This window comes from Cetorhinus maximus, chromosome 4, assembly GCF_964194155.1.
Source record: "Cetorhinus maximus chromosome 4, sCetMax3.hap1.1, whole genome shotgun sequence".
Classification (NCBI taxonomy): Eukaryota; Metazoa; Chordata; class Chondrichthyes; order Lamniformes; family Cetorhinidae; genus Cetorhinus; species Cetorhinus maximus.
The window spans coordinates 84,403,484-84,425,845 of record NC_135882.1 but is presented as its reverse complement, the minus strand read 5'-3'; positions in this window follow the sequence as shown (position 1 = coordinate 84,425,845).

The following is a 22,362-nucleotide window of genomic DNA, read 5'->3' as shown; positions in this document are numbered from 1 at the left end:
ACTTGGCTGATTGAAGGTAAACTAATGTGGTAGTAATTGGATTGGATTTTTCCTGCTTTTTGTGGGCAGGTTCTACCAGGGAAATTTAAGGTAGATGCCAGTATTGTAGCTGTACTGGAACATCTTGGGTAGGAGCGTAGCCAGTTTTGGAGCACAGGTTTTCAGTACTATTGCCAGAATATTGTCAAGGCCCATAGCCTTAGCAGTATCCAGTGCCTTCAGCCATTTCTTGTCATCATGTGCAGTGAATCAAATTGTATGAAGACTGGTATCTATGAGGCTGGGGACCTCAGGAGGAGGCATAGATGGAACATCCATTCAGCACTTCTGGTTGAAAATGGTCGCTTCAGCCTTGGGTTTTGCATTGATATGCTGGGCTCCCTCATCAATGAGGATGGGGATATTTTTGGAGTCTCCCCTTCCGATTAATTGCTTAATTGTCCACCACTAATGACTGAATGTGACAGGACTGAAGAGATTTGATTTGATTCATTGGTTGTGGGATCGCTTAGCTCTGTCCAAGGAATGCTGCTGCTACACGTTTAGCATGCATGCAGCTTCACTGGCTAGACACCTCATTTTAAGGTTTGCCTGATGCTGCTCCTGGCATGCCCTCCTGCACTTTTCATTGAAGCAGGATTGATCCCCCAGTTTGATGGTAATGGCAGAGTGGGGGATATGTTGGGCCATGAGCTCACAGATTGTGGTTGAATACAATTTTGCTGTTGCTGATGGCCCACAACACCTCATGCCCAGTTTTGAGTTGCCAGGTCTGTTCTGAATCTGTACAATTTAGCATGGTGGTACACAACACAATGGAGGGTATGCTCATTGTGAAGATGGGACTTGGTCTTCACAAGGACTGTGCTGTGATCACTCCTACCTATACTGTTATGGACAGATGCATCTATGACAGGTAGATTGGTGAGGACGAGGTCTAGGCTTTTCCCCACTTGTTAGTTCTCAACATGCTCCTGGCACATCCCCTACACTCCTCATTGATCCAGGGTTCGTACCCTGGTAATGGCAGAGTGAGGGATATGGCAGACCATGAGGTTACAGATTGTGGTTGAATATAATTCTGCTGATGGGCTACAGTGCTTCATGGATGCCCAAGCTCGACTATGGAATCTCCTATAATGACTGCATTTCAACTCATTGCTATTACCCCATGTGCAGTCCTTTTCCCATTGGTGCTTTGGTCTGGACTGCCCACCTTAAGGGAAGATTCACTCTCAACAGTCTGCAATGCTGAGTACTGGTTTGAGAGTGGCACCCACCCCAAAGACTCCTGCACCTCCTACTTATACCTACTCTTGCAGATGGCCACCCATCTACAATCCTGAACTCTCGCTGCCTGCAAGGTGGCCACCTCCTGGAATGTACGATTCAAAAATTTCTAAGCAATTTTTTTTATTAATTCACAGGATGTGGGCATCACTGGCTTGGCCAGCATTTTATTGCGCATCCCTAATTGCCCTTGAGAAATTGGTGGTGAGCTGCCTTCTTGAACTGCTGCAGTCCATGCGGTGTAGGTATACCCACAGGTCTGTTACGGACAGAGTTCCAGGATTTTGACCCAGTGTCAGTGAAGGAACAGCAATATAGCTCCAAGTCAGGATAGTGAATGGCTTGGAGGAAAACTTGCAGGTGGTGTTCCCATGCTGCCTTTCTTCTTCTAGGTGGTAGAGGTTGCATGTTTGGAAGGTACTGTCGAAAGAGCCTAGATGAGTTGCTGCAGTGCATTTTGTAGATGATACACAATGCTGCCATTGTGTTTCGGTGGTGGAGAGACTGAACATTTAAGGTGATGGATGGCGTGCCAATCAAGCCTGCTGCTTTGTTCTGGATGGCATTGAGCTTCTTGAGTGTTGTTGGAGCTGCACTCGTCCAAGCAAGTGGAGAGTATTCCATCACACTCCTGCCTTGTGCCTTGTAGGTGATGGACAGACTTTGGGGAGGCAGGAGGTGAGTTACTCTCTGCAGAATTCCCAGTCTCATGACCTGCTCTTGTAGCCACAGTATTTATATGGCTAGTCCAGTTCAGTTTCTGGTCAATAGCAACCCCCAGGGTATTGATAAAAGGGGATTCAGCGATAGTAATGCCATTGAAGGTCAAGAAGAGATGGTTATATTCTCTCTTGTTGGAGATGGTCATTGCCCAGCACTTGTGTGGCACAAAAGTTACCTGCCACTTATCAGCCCAAGCCTGAATATTGTCCAGGTCTTACCGCATATAGACACGGACTGCATCATTATCTGAGGAGTCATGAATGGTGCTGAACATTGTGTAATCATCAATGAACATCCCCACTTCTGACCTTATGATGGAAGGAAGGTCATTGATGAAGCAGCTGAACATGGTTGGGCCTAGGACACCACCCTGAGGAACTCCTGCAGCAATGTCCTGGGACGGAGATGATGGACATCAACAACCTCAACCATCTCCCTTTGTCCCTGGTATGACTCCAACCAATGGAGAGTTTTCCTTCTAATTCCCATTAGCTTCAGTTTTGCTTGGACTCCTTGATGCCACACTCAATCAAATGCAGCCTTGATATCAAGGACAGTCACTCTCACCTCACCTCTGGAGTTCAGCTTTTTAATCCATGATTGGATCAAGGCTCTAATGAGGTCAGGAGCTGAGTGCCCTTGGCGGAACCCAAACTGATTGTCAGTGAGCAGATTATTGCTGTGCTGCTTGATTGCACTGTCGCCGATACCTTCCATCACTTTACTGATGACCCAGAGAAGACTGATGGGGCAGTAATCGGCTGGGTTGGATTGTCCAGGTTTTTGTGGACAGGACATACTTGGGCAATTTTCCACGTTGCTGGGTAGATGCCAGTGCTGTAAGCCATTTCTTGATATCACATGGAGTGGATCAAATTGGCTGAAGACTGGCATCTGTGATACCGGGGGCCTCAGGAGGAGGCCAGGATGGATCATTCACCAGGAACTTCTGGCTGAAGGTGGTTGAAAATGCATCAGTGTTGTCTTTTGCACTGATGTGCTGGGCTTCCCAATCATTGAGGATGAGGATATTTGTGGACCCGTCTCCCTCACCGGTTAGTTTCTTCATTGTCCACCATCATTCATGACTAGATGCACCAGAACTGCTGAGCTTAGAAATGATCTATTGGTTGTGGGATTGCTTAACTCTGTCTATTGCATGCTGCCTCCACTGTTTGGCATGCAAGTAGTCCTGGGCTCTAGCTTCACCAGGCTGACACCTCATTTTTCAGTTTTCCTCATTCTACTCCTTGCAAGTCCTCCCGCACTCTTCTTTGAGCCAGGGTTGATCTCTAGCTTGATGGTAATGGTGCAGTGGGGAACATGCTGGGCCATGAGGTTATAGGTTGTGGTTGAACATAATTCTGCTCCTGCTGATCGCCCACAGTACCTCATGGATGCCCAATTTATCTCATTCAGCACAGTGGTAGTGCCGCACAACACTCTGCCTCCCTAATGCTCCTCAGTGGCTCCACTGTTCTTCAAGCTCAGAAATCCTGAGCTCTAGCTTTAGCAACTGGAGACACTTCCAACACATGCGATCACCAAAGACACGTGAAGTCTCCAGAAGTTCCCATTTGGTGCAGGAATTGCAAGTAATAGATTTCAGCTGCACACCCGTAATGTAAAAAACAATCTTTCTTTAAATTCTTTCACAGGATGTGGCTTGGCCAGCATTTGTGGTCTATCCCTGATTGCCTTTGAAGGTGATAGTGAGCCACTGAAAGGTTTAGTCAATTTTTGTTCTTTTTAATGATCTTTTTTGGGGTTTTTAATCATTTATAATTAAAGCCAAGTAGCAAAGCATGACTGTTAACCTTGCTTAAAGCATGACTGTTAACCTTGCTTAAAGCATGACTGTTAACCTTGGTTAATAGATGTTAACATATGACTGTTTAGTTGTTTGCGACACTTTGCGAGTATTCAGTATGCAGAAAATAAAATATATCTAGGCTGCTAGAAGTAAGGTGAGAAACTGAATGATGGTGCAGGTTGGGTTTGCTGAAGAGTTCATGGGTTAATGTATTTTTAAGAAGAGATGCTTTTAAGCTGCAATTATACTAGTGAATAATTACATTCTGTAATATGTGTATCAATGCATTGCACTTTGCTGAAGCTGTATACTTCATATTTGGATTATGATTACTATATTGTGAAATGGATTATGCTGTGCTGCAAAGAGATTATGAATGATAGGATATCTGCTGACATTCACAATGGCGGTTGGTTTTTGAGGAAGACAATACAATTGTAAAACCACAGGGTTGCAGAAAGCGTGCCCATATTAGCAAGTTGTGAATATGACCTTCGGCATCTATAAGTGTGTACACGCTAGCAGAGAAATGTAGGGATGATGAAATCAAATCTGACCAACCGTATTGGTAATGTTGGATTACAGACAAATATGGTATGACGAAAGCTCAAAGGAAAGAATAAAAGCAGTTTGAGATATCGACAGCACAGTTTAAGAAGATACAGAGAAGTGTAGTGTAAAGGATTAATGTGAATACGTAAATGAGACAGTTCACATCATCTTGGGGAAGTGATGTAGGATCACGTGATTATCATGGCCGGGTTCTCGCTTGCAGTCTCGGAACAAGGATGAAGTTTCATTCTAGATGTTAGATTCTTTGTTATGTTTTGAATAAAGTTGTTATCAAACCCTACCTCAGAAGACTCCAACAATAGTCATTAACAACTCCTTGAACATTAGAGTGTGGAGTAAAGATCATAGAGTTGTACTAAAATACTGTTTAAGCACATTTGCTTGTCTCAATTTTGGAAAGCATGCTTTTCCAAATTGACATATGTTTAAGAGCAATGGCAGTTATAACTAGGTGAAAGTAGTTAGGTGTGAAACCACAGAGTTGTAGAAAGCGAGAAATGTCAGACAAGTATGAATTTGTGACTTTTGTAAAGTTCAAAGACAGGAAACATCTGAAGAGGGACATTGTGTCTGGACAATGAAGTAGCTGTAAACCTATCAAGTTGGGTAAAATTGGTTTTTACCTAATATGGTACAAGGTCAGAACCCTAAAAGGGTATAAGAGAGTGCTTGTTGAGTCTCTTGGCATGCACTAAGAAGAGAAATTAGACTACTGTTACTGTGCGCAGTTATGATATTACACATTTTTAGAAAACTGTTTAAAGCTTACATTTTTAAAAAAGAAAGCCTTGGAATGAGTTCAAATATTGTTTTAAAATGGCTCCAAGCTACCAGACAGAATTGTGGATTTCAGACTGGGTCTCCTCTTTCAAGAGGACAAAAGGCAATCCTTAATTTAATTATGGTTCACTGCAGTCTCGACCAGGAGAGAATGGATTTTTGTTGATGCCTCATTGTAAGAATGTAACTTGTACCTTGGCCAGGACAAAAGCTAAGAACCACAGGTGGGAGAAAGGCTGCTTGAAGAGTTGATGCCTTACTTGGGAGATGACTTGGCATTCTGGTACAGGTCACATGATAACAGTGACCAACTTGTCTTACCTGCAAAAGGCATTGAAAGGGGCAGGCAAAAGGCAGGTCCACAGAGAACCATCTGGAACAGGCTTCAACACAGGGAGAGACAGAGCAAAGCATCCAAAACAGCTACTGGTCTGCTGTAAAACAACTAGGCAGTTAAAAGTGCTGTGCCTGTGCAACAGAAGTAAGGAACCTTCTGTCCTCCCTGTAAACTCTGATTCCACCTACTAAGCTCACTGTCAAAGCAACTTCTGGCAATTCAACAGTGGAAGCTATCGCAGCTGCAGAGATAATTCTACAACCTTAAGACCTTCACTTCAGACAATGCAACATCTCGACTTCAAACATGTTGGACCTGTGCCAAACCATAGAGGCTGAACTGATTCAATTTTTTTATAAGTATAATTTTTATCTTCCTCTGTAACTAATTTTTGTGTGCGTATGTGTTAGTAACTTTCGCCGGGATTTTCCATTCCGGGCCTAAATCCAGTGACAAGAGCGGGAAGTCGGAGGGACTCCAGCTGGAGAGTAGGGTGGATGACCATGCTGAATCGTGCGCTGATAACCTAATTAATTATGCAGCTGGGGGTTGTATGTCAAATTGCACAGTGGGCAGGCAGGAAGTCTCACACCCTGCCATCATGTCCGGGTGCCATATTTAAAAGGTACCCGGACAACAAGTAATTCATTGTGCCAGGAGTCCAGGACATGGCTTCGGAAAGCAGCAAGCACTGGCCCCATGGTTCAGCAATGTCTCCCTGGAGACTCTCCTCCGGGCTGTGGAGGACAGGAGGGATGTCCTCTTTCCCAGAGATGGGAGCAGGAGGCCCACCCGACTCACCACAGTGGTCTGGGAGGAGGTTGCCAGGGTGGTCAATGCCACAATGGGTGCAGGGGAGGATTGCCCTGCAGTGTAGGAAATGAATGAATGACTTAATCTGCATCGCCAGGATAGGTGAACCCTCTACTCTCCATACTCACCTCACCATTCTCTGAATCGGTCCTGGGGCTTGGGCACCAATAGCAAGGCCAGAATCTGTGCCCATCCCTAAAAGCCCTTCACAAGGGGCTGGAGTGCTGCCTCTTTGCCCATGGCTCACTGCAGCCATGTGGTCTGCTGTAGGGAGACAACTGCAAGTTGCTGACCCAGCCACACTGAAAGCACATCTATTGTGTGGTGGGGCGGTTGGATTACAGGGAAACTTGCAGATGCTGCTGATACCATGCCTCTACTGCCTTTGACCTTCTAGCTAGCTAGAGCTCGTGAGTCTGCAAGGGACTCTCGAAATAGCCTTGGGGACTAGCAGTAATGCATCATTCACATAGCACACACAGCTGATAATGGGTTGGTGGTGGAGGGACTGAATGTTGATGGTGCTGGATGGGGTGTCAATCAAGTGGCCTGCATAGTCCTGCGCCAGCTTCCAAAGTGCTGTTGGAGCTCCACCTATCCAGACAAGTGAACTGTATTCCCCCAGACCACTCACTTGTGCTTTGAAGATGGTAGGTAGGCTTTGGGGAGACATGAGGTCACTTCTCAGCCACAGAATTAGCTGGAATGTGACCTGCTCCTGCATCAGAAGTGCTCACAAATCATCTTCTATGTTTACTCAGGAGAAGACAATACACAACAGGCATGAGAGGGGGAAGACACTTACCTGGGTGTTGGAGAGGGAGTGGACCTGCGAGGGAGCAGCCCAGAGCAGGAGCACATAAATTGGGACCGAGGCTTGAGGCCTACACTTACCTAGGAGTTAGAAGGGCACACCAGACAGCTGCTCAGAACTGGCTCGCACTGAGTTCAGAAGGAGATCGAGAAAAAAATAGTGATATCACAGGAAATCCATAAGTTCATTGGTAAGAAACTGCTGCTAGGGACTGTCTTTAAATTGCTGTAAATTAGAAAGGCATACTATTTTAAAAGAATTAGCTATACTTGGATTTAAGTGAGAAATAACAGGAAAAAGGGAAAGTCAGGTTCAGTAAATGAAGTAATATAAGTAAACCAAAGCAAACTAAAGTTAAGACATGGCAGGGAAGCTCTGTCAAGTGAAATGTGTGGCATGTAATATGTGGGAAGTCATGGAGGCTATCGGTATCCCAGGCGACCACATGTACAGGAAGTGCTGCCAGCTGCAGGAACTTGAGCTCCAGGTTTCAGAGCTCGACTGGCAGCTAGAGTTACTGTGGCACTCCACGAGCCTGAGAGCTACATGGATAGCAATTCAAAGATGTGGTCATACCGCAGCTTAGGAGCCTGGAGGCAGAAGGGGAATGGGTGACCTGTCATGAAGCTATGAGTGTACCTAACATTATTGGAATTTTTTTTTAATAGAGGATTAGTCTGTGGGTGTCAGTGTAGCTGTCATAATTGTGTCATAATTATGTCAGTCGGTGTGTCATAATTAGACTAAAGCCAGCTAGTCTGGGTGCTTTGATCTCATCTAGTTTTGAGATGTAAGAGAGGTAGAGTGCATTTGCATTTTGTTCAATAGAGCATTCAAGAAGGGGAGTGAAATCTGCTAACTAGCTAGCAGAGACCAAGCAATATTTATACTACTAATAAAATTAGTACAAGAAAGAGGTTTTATTGTTAGAAGAGGTAGAGTTCAAAGGGGCTGGTGATACCATGAGAATTTACATTCAATGAGATGTGTTAGGTGTTAGGGGGAAATAAAGGGATACAGTAATTATTTGGGGGAATATAGGGATACAGTAAGAACTTATTGAAAAGGAATGAATTACTTAAAATCTCTAAGCACATTGGCAGTTAAAAGTTACCAGATGAACCTTGCACAGCCTTAAGGGCCTGCAAACAACAGAAAGGCCTTGGAGCCGGACTGTAGTCAGAGGATGGCAATAACAACTAAGATTAAGTGTGCTCTTCAACAGATAGGGGAAGAACAGATGGTAAGGTCTCTGCCTGGATGAAAACAAATAGGGATGTACTTGTTACCAGAGATGTTTTGTAACGTAAACCTCTTTGTTGACGAGATCGGAATCTGGAAACTGTTCTTGTACGTGACCAATAATGTTTAAATATGTTGAATACTTGTAGTTTAGCAGAGTACTGTCTCAAGCTGTATTGAGATGGTGCCCTCCTTGCAATTGCTCGAATAAACGATCGTAACCTGTACCTGAGTCTCCTGTGGTCCGTTCATCAAAGACACCACATCATTAGGTATAACAGATAGCAGTTTCGTGTGTGCAGTGCAGAGGCATGTAACATCAAAGCCTGTAAGGCTCCAACTGTCTCCACAGGAACCAAAGTGGAAGGAACCACATTTTTAATTTGTAAGGTGAAAATGCTTTGCCTAGTGTCTGCTTAAAATCTATGGGTTGCTGTTGCCTCAGTGGAGATTAATTTGGGAGTTTGTTAAATGTTATGATAGCAGTAATTTGTAGCTATGGGTATATGTTTAACTTGTGTAAATTAATAAATGTTTCATGTAGTTTGATATAAAAACCTTTCGAGGACAGATGGTCTGATTCTTGAATTTAGAGCTGCATCTCAAACATACCACTTAAAAATATAGGTTATGACAGTTGTTTAAAGTTTCCCTCTGGGATTTTTAAATAACTTAGCTCTACCAACTGCTGTGTCATACTATGACTGCCATGCAGTCCAAGAGAACTAGGTAGGTAGTGCAGGAGTCACCTGGGGTCCCGCTCACAAATTGGTTTTCCATTTTGGAAGCTGATGAGGGTGCTGGTTCCTCAGCAGTGCAGCCAGAGCCGTGTTTCTTGCACCACGAGCAGTTCAGCTGTACAAGAGCAGAGGAAGAAGAAAGGAAGAGCCATAGTGATAGGGGATTTATTATGAAGTGTTTTGTCACTTCTAACAATTAAGAATACGCAAACAGTTATCTGCTTCTGAACTCCAACTTCATGTATGAAAATCAGTAGGTTCCTTTATTCCTTATTCTCCACCAGAGGGCAATACATCTGGTACTTAGCACACCCTACTGGCAGGTTTTATATAACAATTATTTTTAACTAAAATGTCCTTTTACAAAAAAGCATAAAATTAAACACAAACATCACATCTCCACCCCCTTTAGCCAGGAACAAATCGGTCAGGCGGTTTGCAGATTCGCTTTGGTCTAGAGAGGAGTGTTGGCTTAGGTATCTCAGTTTGTTTGCTTAGAAATGAAAAGTTCTGCTGTTTCACTTGTTTCTGTTCAGGTTCAACAGTTGCAACTACAGGTGCTACAGGTTTGTCAGTTGAATCAAATCAGGTTTCACCAACTGGAGCAAATGTTTCCCAGAAATCTTCCACTGTGACTGGAGATCCCTGGAAATTTGGTTCCTTGGATTTGGTTTCTCTAATGGTTAGTGTGTCTCTTCGAGATTCCACAGGAAGATTCAGAATCATTGTTAGTGGTCCTTGACGCTTGATGATTCTTCCTCAGAGCCACTTTGGTGTCCCACAGTAATTTCGGACCCAAACAGACTGATCTGGATTAAACTTAGGAGCTGGTTTACTTATGTCATTTGACCTTTTCCGATTAAATTGCCTTGAACCAATCTTTCCTTTCAAATCCGGACACAGCAAATCCATTCTGGTACACAGTCATCTTCCAAACATCAGCTCAGCAGGAGTAACACCTGTTAATGAATGTGGAGTGTTACAATACATCATCAAAAAGATCTTCAGCTTCAACTTCCAATCTGTTTGTGTCCTTCCCTTCAATATGGCCGTTTTGAATGTCTGGACAAGGTGCTCCACTTCACCATTTGAGGATGGGTGATAAGACGAGATGAGAATCTGCTTGATCCCATTGTTTTTCAGGAATGTTTGAAATTCACATAATGCGAACTGAGTGCCATTGTCAGACACAATCTGCTCCAGAAATCCAAAATTAGTGAACACATTCCGGAGAGCATCAATGGTCTTTGCTGAAGTAGTCAATTTCATGGGAATAACATGAGGCCACTTTATGCAGGCATTCACCACAATCCGGAATGTATGTCCGAGAAGTGGTCTGGCAAAGTCCACTTGAAGTCTCTGCCATGGGTGGTCAGGCCAAGCACCCGGATGTAATGGGGCAGGTGCAAGAGAAGACTTCATTTCTTGGCAGGGAAGGCAATCACTGACCATGCCTTCAATGTCTTTATCTAGGTGTGGCCACCATACATGTAGACGAGCTAATGCTTTCAGTTTGATGATTCCCATGTGACTGAGGTGAAGTTCTTCTAACACTCGTGTTTGGAAGTTTGGAGGGATAACAATTCTGATTCCCCATAACAAACAACCGTCTTGCAGAGTCAGCTCAAATCTACACATGTAGTGAGGTTTAAGCTCAATAGTAACTTCTTGAGGTACACACCAACCCGTCTGTGTGTACAGGTAAACTTTGGAGAGCACAGCATCCCTCTGCGTTTCAAGTCAAATTTGATCTGCTTTAACAGGTAACGTGACTATCTGGTTCACATTGAAAGCAGTGACTTCACTTCAGGTTGTGGAGCTGTGGTGTAACGGAAGTATAGAAAGTGCGTCCGCATTTCCATGATTCTTGGTAGAGCAAAATGTAATTTCGCACTGGTAAGCATATAAGGTCGGTGTCCACCTTTGTAGGCATGCAGCGGCAAGTGTTGGGGTTTGTGACTTTGGGCTAAGCACCAGGTCAAAGGCTTGTGATCTGTAATTAACGTGAATTTATACCCATACAAATATTGGTGGAACTCCTTGGCTCCATAGATTAGTCCAAGAGCTTCCTTCTCAATTTGGGCATAATTTTATCCTACCTTGGACAATGTGCATGAGGTATATGCAATGGGCCCTTCACTGCCATCAGGAAATGTGTGGGAGATGACAACTCCAACACCATATCCAAATGCACCACAAGCCGGGTTGACAGGTAACTTTTCATTGAAATGTACCAGAACTTTAGCAGAAGTGAGCTCTTGCTTGAGTTCCTTGAAACTCTCCTGACAGGCTTGTGACCAATCTCATTTTGCATTCTTCTTCAGCAGATTATTCATTGGTGCTGCTTTGGTAGCCAAACTGGAAATGAACTTGCCATAGTAATTCACAAACTCCAAAAATGAACAAAGCTCCTTAACATTTTTGGGCTGTGGTGCATTCACCACTGCCTCCACCTTTCTGGGTGAGGTTGAGAGGCCAGTTTCGTCGATCACATGTTCCAGTACTCCACTGAAGGCTTCAGGAACGAGTATTTGGATTTCTTATAGTAGATGCCGTATTTTTCCACTCTACATAGGACCTTTAAATGAGTTGGGAGGTTTTTCCCGGTGATGAGCATGTCATCTTGGAAGCAGATTGCACCAGGAAGGCCCTGCAGTATTTTGTCTATGGCCTGCTGGATTAAGGCTGGTGATGACACGATTCCAAATGGTGGCCGTTTGTACTGATATAGACCTCTGTTGTGTGCTGATGGTTGTATACTTCCTGGAATCTTCACTCAGCTGCATTTGCAAAAATGCCTGTGATAGGTCAAGCATTGTGAATAATTCACCTCCATTCAGAGCAGTGAACAGGTCCTCAATTTTCAGTAGTGGGCACTGATTCCAGGAAAGGATTAATGATTTTATAGTCACCACATATTCTGATAGACCCATCATCCTTAACTACTGCCCAGTCTGCATAATCAACTTTCTCAATTATCTGAAAGTTTTCAAGTTGGCCTAGTTCCTGCTCGATTTTCTGCCGCACTGACTAGGGAACTGAACGTGGTTTGAAGAACATTGGAGAAGCTTCGGCCATCACAGCAAGTTTGGCTTCAATGTCTTTAATAACTCCAAGGCCTTCTTTGAAGACACCAGTGTGCTTGTATGACAAGGACTGCAACATGGGGTTGCAATGCACTTATTTTATTCCAGTCCAGCCGAATTTCTTTTAGCCAGTTCCTGCCCATAAGCAATGGACGATTCCCTTTCACAATGATAAGTGGCAACCTAGCTATTTGATCTCCATATTTAGCTTGAACAAACATTTTTCCAAGTATATCCATAGGCTCACCAGTGTAGGTGCTAAGCTGGAGGAGGGTTTTCTCCAATGGGCATTTCTTGAAAATTTTTCCCATGTCTTCTCTGAAGCAATAAAAACAGATGATCCATTGTCAACCGCCATTTCAACCATTTTACCATTTAACGCAATGTTAATTTTTAGTCCTTCATCTAGTTTCAGATCAGACTGAGTGCAATACAATTGCTCTTTCTCATTGCCGCTGTTAGTTTCCTTTTTTGCCTTGTCTGGACTTGCATTACTTTTGCATTTTGTTTCCAAGTAGTGTGTCTTTTTAAACTGCCTGTTTATTTTCAGGCATGACTTGTTTGTATGCTCCTCATGATTCCCTATTCTTGGCGGTACTGCTTTACTGTGATCAGCCTTTGGTCTACATGCACGTTATATGTGTCCTTGTTTTCCACAGGAGCAACAATCAGCGGTTTTCCATTTACAGGCTTCTGCATTATGCCCTATCCCATTACAGCGGTAACATGTTTGGAATTGAGTTTACCCTGACTTTACTATTTTAACTTCAGCATTGTTAGAATGCACTTTCAAATCTCCAGCTTGTTTCTCTGCCATTTCTATGCTTTGTGCAATCTCAAACATTTTCATCAGTGTCACCTCTTGCTCCGCTAATAATCTATGCTGAATACTTTCATTTCTTAGTCCACAAACCAAGCAATCATGCAATGTTTCTTCCAGGTAACCTTTAAAGTCACAATGTTCCGCTAATTTTCTCAACTCAGCCAGGAACTGGGAAACTGATTCACTTTCATGCTGTTCTCTTCGGTGAAACTCGAATCTCTCGACAATAATTGCTGGTCTGGGATCGAAGTGCTTTTTTAAAACATCCACAAGCTGTTTAAAGCTTTTATCTGCTGGCTTGTCAGGAGCAATGAGATTTCTCAGTAAAGTGAAATTTTTCATTCGATGACTGTAAGAAACACTGAGGCCTGCTCTTTTCCTTCAATCTCATTCATAATGAAAAACTGTTCCATTTGCTCGACATAAACTACAAACTCCATAGTAGCTGGATCAAAAGTCTCTAAAGCCCCTAATAATGATGGTCCCATCCTCATCGCCATGTGAAGTGTTTTGTCACTTCTTAACAATTAAGAATACACACACACAGCTATCTGCTGGATAGGGGAACCTGGGTGTATATGTGCATAGATCATTGAAGGTCAGGACAGATTGAGAGAGCAGTTAATATAGCATACAGTGTCCTGGGCTTTATTAATAGGGACATAGAATACAAGAGCAAGGAGATCATGCAGAACTTATATAAGACACTAGTTAGAGTGTCTAACTGGCTGGAGTATTGTGTACAGTTCTCGGTGCCACACTATAGGAAGGATGTGAAAGCATTGGAAAGAGTGCAGAAGAGGTTTACAAGAATGGTTCCAGGGATGAGAGACTTCAGCTATGAGGATAGATTGGAGAGGTTGTGACTGTTCTCCTTGGAGAGCAGAAGGCTAAGAGGAGATTTGATAGAGGTGTTCAAAATCATGAGGGAGCTGGATAGAGGAGATAGGGAGAAACTGTTCCCCCTCATAAAAGGATCGAGAATGAGAGGACACAGATTTAAAGTGATTTGCAAAAGTAGCAAATGTGACGTGAGAAAAAACTTTTTCACACAGCGAGTGATTCGAGTCTGGAATGCATTGCCTGGTAGTGCAGTGGACGCAGGTTCAATCGAAGCATTCAAGAGGGCAATAGATGATTATTTGAATTGAAACAAGGTGCATGGTTATGGAGAAAAGGGAGGAGAATGACACTAAGTCATAATGCACGTTTAGAGAGCCAGTGCAGACACAATGGGTTGAATGGCTTCCTCTGTGCTGTAACAATTCTGCGATTCTGAACATCTGCGGGGGCAAGCCCTTCACAAAATATGAGCAGCAGACTGCTGAGCTGTCAAGGACCTTGGCCTTGTATGTGCCAATGGCGAGGTCGGCCTCCCCAAGCATCTATGAGGAAACATACTTAATCTCTGCAAATCGAAACCTGAGGGTGAGGTTCTGTGCATTACAGGGGGAAGCCTAGGAGGTCATTCATTCTCTATTCTCTTCATTGCAGGTGACAGTGTATAGAGAGATTGGCCAGCTCCTGCACCTGGACTCAGCCCCAGCCCCCAGGAGAGCTCAGAAGAGGAGGAGGACAACTTTTCACCTGTAGAGCTCTCACAGCATTCACCTGCACCCTCCACCAGCTCAGAGACACACACTTTGGTTGGTCATAGATCCAGTTTAGACTCGGGCTCACACAGTGGTGGTCACCTCACAGACACGAGGAGGAGGAGGCAGTGACAGCAAAGGTCTTTGGCACTCAGAGGACTGCTGGAAAAGAGGCCTTTGCTAAGTCTGAGTCAGATGATGATCCTTTGGGAGGGGTCGTGAAGAAGATGCTGGAGTATCAGTGAGACGCACACCAATATCAGGCAGAAGTGTCAGAGGCCCTTAACAGAGTGGCACGCGATGCGGAGGAGATTGTCCACCTGCTCTCTGATGTAGTGGCTCTGACATGTGAGCACATCGAAGTCTCTACGGGGAGGGTGGTGGAAGCCATGGAGAACCTGGTCCAACAAAATGCCTAGTTTCTGCCAGAGATGCGCTCAGACCTGCACTCCATCACAGTAGCCATGGGTGAGCTTTTGCAATGGCTACACAAGAGAGGGGCGAGGCACCTCGATTTCCCTCCAAGTGCCCCTTCTCCTCAAGGAGTCAGGGAGGGGTCCTCGGGTATCAAAAGAGAGGAGGAGCATCAGTCAGACACCCTGGGGCTTCAACCTAGGACTCTCTAAGGGCGCCAAGCATTCCGAGTCCCCTCTGCCTGTGACCCCATCAGCTTCAGCCTCTGAGACCTCTGAGGGTGCACCTGCCCCAGAGCAGGAGACCCAAAGAAGGCCGTGGCCCTTCAAGAGGGAATAGCGGTCAGCAGGCTGCCTCCACCTCTGCTGCGGATGTCAGGGAAGCACCTAGAATAGTGGTAGGATAAGTAAAATTAAAGAGTATTAAGTTCACACTGATGCCACGGATGTACAATCATTGTAAATAGTTATTGCACCTCTGTAAATATATTAATCATTGCACTTGATGGAAGTCTGGGTTTTTCTTGCTGCTGCTAATGTAATTGCCTGCGCACACCACTCCCAACCCTTTCAAGGGGCCAACTCAGGCTGGGTCTATGACCCCCCGAATCATGACTGCTCATGGAGGCATTGCTCTTTGCCAAGGCCTCTGCGAGCCATGTACGAGAAGCCTCCCAGTCACACTGTTTCCCTTCCCTCCACTGCCCTCTGGACCCTATAGAGAAACTTTTGCCTTGTCAGGATAAATGATCAGAGTCTTCCCTCGGTTGTCCAGTTGAGCTGACCTTCAGCTCTGCCCACCCGATGATCCTCCTCCCATCTGGCATTTTTTCTCTTGGACTTCGAGGGTGTCGACATCCTGATCTACCTTCGCATGAGGATGGTGTGTGTCACATTCCAAATTGTCTCCTACACCTTCTACCCTCCTCCTGTAATCCAACCCCTCCCCCACCATCACCATCAACTCCCTTGGTGTTACCTTCACTCTCCCATCCGTCACCCTTGAACCACCCCCCATCAGCCTAGAGCCCATCACCATCACCCTTCAAATGCCTTAACTCCCTGATGAGCCCACAACTGTGACTGTCACCATGCCCGCCCTGATCCTGCCCACTCCCATGCTAAACGTCTTATCCTCTCTAACAACCCAGATAAGACCTACACCCGCCACAGACTGACCATCACCCTCTCACTCGACTTCATCCCCACTGCCCCCTCTCACAGTTATAGTGCCCTCCCACCACCAGTACCCTCGGTTTGCCCCTGAGTTTCCAGCATTGAGCGCAGACCGCTCCCTCTGAACATCACCACCACCCCGCCTCCAAGGCTCCCTGGTTTCCAAACCCCCCCTCCCCTACACCCGCCTTCAGGAGTCCCTAGTTTTCAATCTCTCCCTTTGGGCAGGATTTTTAGTTCAGTGGGCGCGAGCAATCTACGGGCCAGGGAGTGGCCAAGGAACAGGCTGCCGACTACACTCGGCCCCCGACCGTGATTTCACGCTGGCTGGCCAATTAATGGCCAGCCAGCATGAAAGGCAAGCTGAAATGTTCAACACTGCTGGGGTGGGGGGCGAGGGGAGGGCAGGCACGGACATAAGCGCGGGCGTGGGGAAGCATGGAATGAAAGCTCCCTGAAGGCAGAGGGAGCTGAAGCAATGAATAAAGATTTAAAAACCCAGGAAAAAGTGTTCATGCATCAGAATGAGTCACCTGAACAATTAGATGATGAAAATTCTGTCCAAACATTTTTATTTTTTTAAAATTAATAACTGAAAACTCATCCCACCCTTGGATGTGGTTTCATCAAAAATGCAAAGTCCGCCTGGCAGATTCGCCCGTCCACCAACCGTAAGGTTGGACAGATCACAAAAAATCAGAGTCAATTGTAACTTTAATGGGCTTAATTGCCCTCTTAATTGTCAGCGGGAGCGCATCCGACTTCCGCACCCACCGCTGACCGACATATCGCACAAGCTCAGAATGACGTCGGGACGCTCGCCCAATGTCATTACACTCTATTTTACGCTCAAGCCAGTCGGGTGCACGGTGAGCTAAAAATTCTGCCCTTTGTCTTCCGGCCCCCCCTTTGTGTTCCAGCTCACCTCCTCACCCACCCACATTGTTATGTACCTTACCTCCAGGAGGGGAAAATTCAGTTCTTACTTTTCTTAGGTAATTTCAAGAGCAATAGAGTGAAATAAATTAACCTTTTCTTTTTTAAGTAAGAAGGCTTTGCTGCTGGGTTATTTTAAATTGAATTTCTTTCTCCATGGGTAAGAAAATATACATGTACATACAAATACATTGCTCATGGGTGACTTTGGGGAAACGCCTTTTAAAGTATCCGTGAAATTACAATCAACAGAACAGAGCAACAGACAGCGCCGCAGTCAACCGAAGGATCACGAGCCAGTGTTCCAGAGTAAACTGACTGCATACCTTTGTTAAGTATCACATTTTTGTACTTGTGATTAATTTAATAAATTCTGTGAAACTTGTAATAACATTCTTGTACCCAGCATGGTCTGTAACTAGTCTGAAATAATGGTCCAAAATTGACTTAAAGAATGAGGACACAAACAATCCAAAACTTACACAGTTTTCACTCCTGGTCTAGGGCTTCCTCTGTCACCACTCTATTAATTCCTGCTGGTTTCACTCCTGGTTACGGGCCTCCTTTGCCGCTGCTCTATATATCCCTGCTGGTCTTTTTCCTGGTTGCATTCTTCATCTTGGGCCTCTTCTATCCCCATTCTATCTATCCCTGCTGATCTTGCTCCTGGTCTTGTTCTGTGTCTCTCTCCTGGACTCCAGCCTTCTCAGCTGCTGCTTTATATTTGACTGCCAATCTCATTCAGCTCTCACTCCTGGTCTTGAGTCTCTCCTTTGCACGCATGTCAATCCACCTGTCCTGTGCATATCCAATGGTCACCCAGTCTCAATGTGCAATCCCCCTCTTCCTCCTCCTTGGCGCTCAATGTGGTCATCTGTCTCCAACGCAACTCATCTTTAGTACGGCAGTTGTGCAGACCGTACAGGCCACCACATTGCAGGTGACTCTTGATGAGGTATAATGTAGGGCTATCCCAGATCTCTTCAAACTGTATTTTCAGATGCCTGTTTGATGGTTGTCCTTAGTCAAATGGCAATGGCTGTGGGTTTCCTCTGCCACTGTTTGGGGTTTCCGCTCAGGTGTAAGCAGCCATGTCTTTAATAGATACCCCAGTCACCCAGAATCCATCCACAAAGATGTTCGGGTGGACTGAAGAGCTGAGACACCTGGGACTGCCTCAGGCATCTTCCCAGGAACCTTGCACACAACAGGAGGATCGTTTTGTAGTGGTTACAGAAAATTAGATAATTGAGTGAGGCGCACCCCTTCCTGTTAATGAATGAGCCTGGCTACTCTGAGGAAACCTTGTAGCCACACGTGTGTTGTCTCTAACAGCTAATCCTGAGGGAATCCCGCCATGGCCCCAAATCTGAACACCTCCCTGGCCTGACTGATTGATGCAAAACCTGATGTATTCCCCTGCCCTCTGGAACAAGGCATCCCTTACCTGCTAGATGCAGTGATGGGCCACTGACTGAGTGATCTCACAAATGTCTCCAGATGATTCCTAGAATGATCCTGATGCAGGAAAGTAGAGTACCATGGTCACCTTCACCACCACAGGCAATGGGGGCCCACTGCATCCCAATGCTCTCAAGTCCTCCTCTAACATTCTGCATAGGTCAGCAACAATCTGCCTTGACAGGCGCTGCCTTTGGAGACACTGGTGCTTTGACATCTGCATGAAGCTAAGCCTTTGTTTGTATATCTTTTGAGGTGGCAATACCTTTTTTAAACATTAGCTTGTCTTATGGCCTATTATGTGCCCTCCTCATCAATATCTCATCACAGTCTCATGATGCTAGTGCTCTTCTGCCTGTTGCTGCCCCTTGTTATGGACGGTGAGAGGTGGTAGGATAATTCCTCCCCCCCACATTCTCACCTCTCAGCTGACTGCAACAAGGTGCATTTTTGAGAAGGAGTATTTTTACCCTTTTGAGAGCAGTTATGACAGTGCAGTTGGTAAAGGCTGAGTTGTTTAAATCCCAGAGGGAAACTTAAACAACTGCCATAACCTATATTTTCATGGTATATTTGACATGCAGCTCTGAATTCAGGAATAAAACCACCAAGCCTCAAGAGGTTTTTTTTATATAAAACAAAATGAAACATTCATGAATTTAACAACAAATTTAAACACATACACATATCTACACATTGCTAGCATAATTACTTTTAAACAAATCCCCAAATTAATCACTCCCAGATAAATCTTCACCAAGGCAACAATAACCCATAGACTTTAAACAGATACCAGGCAAAGCACATTTAACCTTACGAATTCAAAATAAGGTCCCTTGCAATTTGGTTCTTTTGCACAGTTGTAGGCTTACAGGTTGGTTAGATCTTACATGCCCCTGACCTATACACACAAACTCCTTTCTGTTTATACCTAGCTTCCCCTTTGAATGTAAATTTTCCATTGTATTACTAGGTTTTTAAAATTTTACCTCTCCTAGCAATAATCCTTTCATTCCATCAATTTTATTAACAATATAAACACATTGCTTGGTGTCTCCCAGCTAGGTGCAAGATTTCATCCATTCTTTTGAATGGTTTATTTAAAAATGCAAATTGCACTTTATCTTTTCCTCTTTATGTTTATCCCATTAACATCTCAAAACTTCTATACATCAAAGCACCCATACTAGCTGGCTTTAATCCAATTAAGACATACACAGGCACATACACAAACACATACATAGACACAGACCCTATTACAAGTCCAACTGAAAATTAATTTCTAATAACATTATAGACATTAATATCTCTCCCTATTGAAAAATGAATAATTTTAAGCTGGCTGCATTTTTTTATAACCCATTTCACACTATCTCCTATACTTATTACACTATTACATTATCAGATGCATGCATTAACATAACAATCATATACGCAAGTCCTTGGTATCAAAATAAATCATTCCAGTTCAGTGTCCAGGTTTTTAAAAAAATGTTCCCTTTCAATTTTCCCTTTCAGCTTCAAACTCTTGATAACGCATCTGCAAATAAAATTTATCTACCTGCAACATGTATAATCCATAGATTAAATGGTTATAGTAATAGCCTCCACCTGATAGGTCTTGCATTTTTGTCTCAAAATTTGTCCAAAAAATCAAAGGATTGTGGTTTATATAAACAATTGTTTCTGATGAACTGTTTTCAACATAAATTTCAAAATGCTGCAACGCTAACACCAAACCCAAGGGCTCCTTTTCGATCGTTGAATATTTTCTCTGTTGTACATACAGCTTCCATGAAAAATACCCTATTGGTTTTTCAATTCCAGTGTCATCTTCTTGTAACAATATGGCCCCAATGCCTATTGCTTGTGTCAATGGCCAACCCAAATTGCTTGGCATAATTGGGTACTGTCAAAACTGGTGCCATAGTTAATACAGTTTTCAAACTATCAAGTGACTTCTGACACTCCAGTGTCCATTGAAACTTCTTGTTCGGCTAAAGTTTGGTACAAATTTCCAGTAAAACCCACTCATGCCCAAAATCTCAAAACTTCTCATTTTGTTGTAGGCACTGGGAAATCCACGGTAGCCTTGACTTTCACATCTCTCTGAGCCACCTTACCATGTCCAATGGTATGGCCTAGATACATAATTTGTGCTTTTGCAAATTCACTTTTAGCCAAGTTCATCACCAAATTAGCTTCTTGTAGTCGAGTAAATAATTCATCCAGATGCGATAAATGCTTCTCCCACATCTGACTGAAAACTATCAGATCATCAATATAAACAGCACAATTGCTTAGACCTGCAATTACTTTGTTTGTTAGTCTTGAAATGTTGCAGGTGCATTCTTCATACCAAATGGCATGACTTTAAACTGATATAATCCATTTGGCATCACAAAAGCTAATATCTCCTTTGCTTTTCTGACAACGGTACTTACCAATATTCTTTTAGCAAGTCATTCTTTGTGATAAATTTAGATTGTCCCACTTTCTCAATGCAATCTTTCAACCGTAGTATTGGATATGAATCCGCCTTTGTCACCACATTCACCTTTCGATGGTCCACACACATTCTTGGTGTTCCATCCGGTTTCGGTACTAGCACAATAGGCAAACTCCAGTTACTGCAACTAAATTCAATGACATAATTTTGAAAAATGAAATCAATTTCTTTTTGTACTTGTGGTACCTTTGCCAGATTTAATCTATAAAGTTGTTGCCTTATTGAAGATGAAACCTGTACAGACACATCATGTATAGATAAACCTGTCTTTCCCAACTTATTCCCACAAATAGGTTTGTGTGACTGCTATAGCTTTTCCAAATCACTTTGACACTTGTTTGGAAGGTAACTCAATATTGCATTTAAATTTTCAAGTAACCCCTCATTACACAATTTGATTAGAGGAAAATCAATTTCAGAGTCCTGCACTTCTACCTCTTTCTCATCATCCACCATCACTAATACCTCTTTTTGTTCCTCTTCCATGTCAAAGTCCTTTTTAAGCATACTTACATGACACACCCTCTGCTTCTTTCTTCTATCTGGAGTATTTATTAAATAATTTACTTCACTCAATTTCTTTTCAATCCTATAAGGTCCACTAAACCTTGCATTTAATGGCCAGAATTTTATGTGCATCGGTCAGGCGGGCCCGACCAATTCGGCGGCGGGCGGGCAGCCGAATGCCTCTGGTGAAATGGGCCGCGCCACCATTTTCCGCAGGCGGGCCAATTAAAGCCCGCACCACGGCTTTGAGACTCCCGTGGAGAATGGGAAAATAGCCGCGGGGGTGGGCGGCCTCAGACTGCCGGTTCCTATGGGGAGCCGGCAGCCTGTTTAAAGAGTGGCCAGGCAGCCTGCTTGAAGCAGTGCACTATGGCCACTCAGAGATCAAGAAATGTTGCATGGAGGGCAAAGGAGGAGGTGAAGGAGGAGGGGGGCAGGCTGCAGGAGAGTCCAACGGGGGGCCACTGTGCCCCCAGATTTTTGGATGCATGTCTTGCTGTCCTCCTACAAGAGGTGGGAAACCGGGGTCAGATTCTGTATCCTGAGGATGGGAGGAGGAGGGCCCTCGCAAGTCACCAGCCAGGCTTGGGAGGAGGTGGGTGAGGCTGTAAGTGCCCATGATGACGTCCGGCACACTGGCACACAGTGCAGGAAATGATTCAATGATTTGCTGCGCTTCTGACGGGTGAATACCATGTCTATCTTGGCCATTTAACCCAGAAGGCAGCCTTAGC